We start from the raw sequence: 5,658 nt of genomic DNA on the forward strand, positions 1-5,658 counted from the left end.
AAGTAGACTTTTTATTATTTCGAGTCATAGAGATGTGCAGCACATAAACAGACCCATTGAGTCGAACCTGTCCACGCCAACCAGATATCCTACATTACTCTCATCTCCTTTGCCAGTACTATATCCCTCTAAACCATTCCTATTCATATACCCATCCAGATACCTTTTAAAGGCTGTAATTGTACCAGCCTCCACCACTTCCTCTGGCAGCTCATTCCATCCCTGCACCACCCTCTGCATGGAAACATTGCCCTTCAGGTACCTTTTGGTACCAACTATGTCCTCTAGTTGTGAAGGTCACCCCAACACAGAGGAAATGACTTAAAAACATTGAGTAGCCAGCCAAATGCAAAAGCAATCAAATATCGAGCCACATGGGGGAAAAAATATTGCTCTGCCCTTTTTGATCTCCGATAGGCATTTGGAAACTTAAAATCTGTCAAAAACACCAGCATTGCTACAGAGCATATTGTGTACACTCCTCGGTGTCAACAAGCAGGGCACATGTTTGCCAGTGTAACCAAAACACTGGGCGTGTTCCTCGCTGTCAGCAGAAAAGGGGCAAAACCTACTTTTGATGAACAAATAAGGATCACTGGAGGACCGGAAGGAGACTTGTCCTCCTGCCATTCGGAGCTCCCCTATTGGTGAATGCGGAAGTTGGGCCATGAGGTTCTGAAGTTCCTGCCCTTCCCCTCTCTCAATGAAGATTGAGCTTCACTCAGACTGCAGCTTCCTTCCTCTGTCCATCATCTGTGAGTACAGCACTCTCTTTTCTCACCCCCTTTTCCATTAACGTTTCATTCTGGGGTTCAATTGTTGACTTGTAGCAACTGAAAGGAATGGGAGTGAATCCAGCGAGGGCACAGACTCTGGAAAAGTTAGTCCAGGCCTTTCTCTCAATTGGCAAAATAGACAGGCAGGAGACTGGAAGAACGCAGCAAGCCAGGCAGTATCAGGAGGTGGAGAAGTCGAGGTATCTGGTGTAATCTTTGTTCAGGATTGGAGGTGGGTATAGGGAGAGCTGTGGATCAAGGGTGATGAAGTGAGGATAGGTGGAGACAGGTAGAAGGTACAATAGGTGCAGGAGTCGGCTCTTCTGCCCTTCGAGCCAGCACCACCATTCATTATGATCATGGCTGATCATCCTCAATCAGTATTCTGTTCCTGCCTTATCCCCATAATCTGGTTGGTGAATGGGAGGAAGGAATCTAGTTGGCAGGGAAGAGTGGAAGGGGCTGGGAAGTGAGATTATTTGAAATTGTAGAATTCAGTGTTGAGTCCTCCAGGCTGCGGACTGTTCAGACAAGATGAGGTTTTGTTCCTCCAATTTGTCAGAAAAGGGGTGGGAAGGGGCATTAAAATGGGTGGAGACTGGGAAGTCCGCAAAGCCTCTGTGGACCCGGCTGTGACGCTCGGCAAACCATTCCAAGTTTACGCTCGGTCTTCCTGATGTAGAGACGACCACAACTGGCAAAGCACAGTGGGTCGAGCAGTAGGACAGTCGTAGTTTGGGGCACAAGCCCTTCATCAGGAATGATGCGTGGATGTTCAGAGGGGCATCAGCGTCCTTCTGTGCCAGTTGTCAGACAGGTGCAGCAGGCAATGAGCAAGGCAAGTGGTGTATTAGCAAGAGGAATTAAGTTCAGAAGTGGGAATGTCTTCCAGCAGTTAGGGGTCATTGAATATATTCAAGGCTGAGTTCACATGATTTTAATGTGGATGCTTGTGGGGGAAGGCAAGAAAATGGTTTTAAGACCAGTATCCAGTTTTAAGACAGTTCCAGAGTCAGACAGCACAGAAACAGATTCTTCAGTACAACTAGTCAATGCTGACTATGTTCTCAAACTAAACCAGTCCCACCTGTCAGTGTTGTGGCCCGTATCCCTCCAAACCTTTCCTATTCATGAACTTATCCAAATGTCTTTTTAACGTCGTTACTGTACGTGCATCCACCACTGCCTCTGGACATTTAGTCCTCACGTGAACCACTCTGTATAAAAAATTGTGCCCTTCAAGTCTTTTTAAAATCTCTTTCTCCTGTCACCGTCAAAATTTGCTCCCTAATCTGAAACCCCAACCCTAGGGGAAGGACACTGTCGTTCACCTCATCTCTCCCCTCATGATTTTATAAATCTTGATAAGGTCACATCTCCACCTCCAATGCTCCAGTGGAAAAGTCCCAGCCCATCCACCTAGATGAAGGTAGATCCATATCCAGTCATGATTGGTTCAATGCTGGTCCCAATTCTCTCTCGGTGTCCAGGACAGCAAGAGACCACAAGACATAGGAGCAGAAATTAGGCCACCAGGTCTGCTCATTCTATTCAATCATGGCTGATAAGTTTCTCATTTACATTCTTCCGCGATAAGCAAAGTGAAAATGGAGCGAGTGTGGGATGGAGATTTTCAGCTTCCAGGGAATGAGAGAAAGAGTTCACTATAAATTAGAATTTATGGGATCAGCTCATGAGCCAAGGAGAGTCATTTGAGTTTAATTTAGAGAAATCAGAGGTTTGCATTTTGGTCAAGCAATCCAGGCAGGACTGACACAGTTAAGGGGAGTATTCCAGAATAAAGAGACCTTGGAATGCTGGAGTCTCAGGTGGACAGAGTAGTGAAGGCAGCGTTTGGTTTGCTTTCCTTCATTGCTCATGGCATTGACTATAGGAGTTGCGAGATCATGTTATTCACCCTTCCCACTCGAATGTGTGCTATCTAACTGCTTAACTGTTTTTAGTGAGTATAGTCCACACCTCCCGCTGCTGCCATAACGTGGTTTGTTTGGAAGCCCTAGCTTTCAGAGTGATTAGATTTACTTTAGATTTTATTACTTAGTGTGAAAACAGGCCCTTCAGCCCAAACCGACCCTTCGAAGAGCAAACCACCCAGACCCATTCCCCTACATTTACCCCTTCACCTCACAATACGGGCAATTTAGCATGGCCAATTCACCTAACCTGCGCATCTTTGGATTGTGGGAGGAAACCGGACCACTGGAGGAAACCCATGCAGACACGGAGAGAATGTGCAAACTCCACCCAGACAGTTGCCCAAGGAGGGAATTGAACCCAGATCTCTGGCGCTGTAAGGCAGCAGTGCTAACCAACAGTGCTGCTGCTGCTGCTTCAGGTGGTTGTGGAGAATACGATGATTAGACGATTTACAGCCAAAGGAATCCAGTGTCATGGAGATGTGATACATTCAACAATTTAGATTAAATCGTTCATCTTTTAGAATGGGGTTCTGTTCTTTGGTATGTTAATCCCAGAACCTGTTTCAAGTAATTTTCTCAAGAATGTAATTTAAATGCAGAGCTTTTCTATCAAAAATGTCAGGCTGACTCGACGTTGGGACCCAGACAGAATTCACACCTATTGAAGAGTAGGCTGGGACTTTTATTCACTGGAGCACAAGAGATTGAAAGGTGAAGGTGTCGGGTGCCTCATTAGCGAGTTTGTAGATGACATTTAGATTGATGGAATATCAGATAGTGAAGGGGACTGTCAGACGATACAGCAGAATATATAGATTGGAGAGTTGGGAAGAGAAATGGCAGATGGAGTTCAATCCAGACAAATGCGAGATGATGCATTTTGGAAGATGCAATTCAAGAGCAAGCTATACAGTAAATGGAAAGGTCCTGGGGGAAATTGATGTAGAGAGAGATCTGGGTGTTCATGTCTATTGTTCTCTGAAGGTGGCAATGCATGTCAGAGTGGTCAAGGCAGCATACAACACACATCATCAGACAGATTGAGTAAAAGAGCTAGCAGGTCATGTTAAAGATATAAAAGATTTTGGTTTGGCCACATTTGGAATACTGCATACAATTCCAGTCGCCAGATTTCCAAAAGGATGTGGATACTTTGGAGAGAGTGCAGAGGAGGTTCGCCAGGATGTTGCCTGTTATCGAGAGCGCTAGCTATGAGGAGAGGTTGAGTAGATTAGGATTATTTTCATTGGAAATAAGGAGGTAAAGGTGGGGGGGGGGGGGGGGGGGGGTTCTGACTGAGGCCTATAAACCATGAGAGATGTAGACAGGGGTGGATAGGAAGAATTATTTTCCCAGAGGGGGAGACTTAATTACTCAGGCTCACAAGGTCAAAGTGAGAGGGGAAAGGTTTGAGGGAGATATACGTAGAAAGTTTTTTACGCAGAGGGTGGTGGGTGCCTCGAATGCATCGCCAGCGGAGGCGGTAGGGGTGGGATCGACAGCATCATTTAAGATGTATCTAGACAGATACATGAATGGGCAAGGAGCAAAGGAATACAGATCCTTAGAAAATAGGTGACAAGTTTAGATCGAATATCTCGATCAGCAGAGCCTTGGAGGGCTGAAGGGCCTGTTCCTGTGCTGTAAGGTTCTTTGTTCTCTTTTATAGAGGTTGACAAAACCATGAGGGGCAAAGATAAGGTGAACAGCATGCGTTGTTTCAAGATTAGGGAGCAAATTACGATGAGAGGAGAAAGATTTAAAAAACATACGAGGAGCACTTTTTTTTTAAAAAAAGTGGTTTGTGTGTGGAATGAACGTCCAGAGGAAATGGTGGATGCAAGTTGAGTAACAACGTTTAAAAGACATTTGGATAAGTACCTGAATAGGAAAGGTTCGGAGGAATATGGGCCAAACGCAGGCAGGTGGGACGAGTTTAGTTTGTGAATATAGTCAGCATGGATCAGTTGGGCTGAAGGTAAAAACAATGACTGCAGATGCTGGAAACCAGATTTTGGATTAGTGGTGATGGAAGAGCACAGCAGTTCAGGCAGCATCCGAGGAGTCCAATTTAGTTGGGCTGAAGGGTCTGTTTCTGTGCTGTATGACTAATTGTTCTGTACTGGTCTTAAAATCATTTTACTTGCCTTCCCCCATCAACATCCACTTCATTGTTGTTCTAAAATCAGATGAACTCAGCCTTGAATACATTCAATGACCCCCTAACTGCAGGAAGACATCCCCACTTCTGAAATCAATTCCTCTTGCCTTACTGATTACTTGCTGCACCCGTCTGACAACTGGCAGTGACTGGTGTGGATGGATGCTGAGGCCACTTTTTACATCCACACATCATTCCTGAGGAAGGGCTCGTGCCTGAAACGTCGATTCACCTGCTCCTCGGATGCTGTCTGACCTCTTGTTCTTTTCCAGTGCCACACTTTTCGACACTCATCTCCAGCATCTGCAGTCCTCACTTTCTTCACATCCCAATATATCACCATTTAAACAACGTACCTCCTTTTGGCAGTTATTTTTTTCATTAGAGGCTATCACTTCACACTGTGGGACTGCATTTGCCATGTGTTTGCCAATTGAGACACAGACCTGGACCAACGTTTCCCGACTCTGTCCCCTCCCCGGATTCACTCGCTTTCTTTTCAGTTGTTGCAAGTCAACAATTTAACCCCAGAATGAAAAAGATGAAATGGAAGAGAGTGCCGTACTCACAGATGGTGGATAGAGGAAGGAAGTTGCAGTCTGAAGTGAAGCTCGATCTTCATTTGGAGAGGAGCAGCAGCTTCAGAACCTGATGGTCCATCTTCCGCATTCAGACAATTGGGGAGCTCTGATTGGCAGGAGGACCAGGCTCCTTGTCTGGCTTCTCATTGGTCCATTTGAAGAAGGATTTGCATACAGCGAAGAGCATGCGCGGCTTTTGC

The sequence above is a fragment of the Hemiscyllium ocellatum genome, assembly GCF_020745735.1.
Source record: "Hemiscyllium ocellatum isolate sHemOce1 chromosome 27 unlocalized genomic scaffold, sHemOce1.pat.X.cur. SUPER_27_unloc_7, whole genome shotgun sequence".
NCBI classification, from domain to species: Eukaryota; Metazoa; Chordata; class Chondrichthyes; order Orectolobiformes; family Hemiscylliidae; genus Hemiscyllium; species Hemiscyllium ocellatum.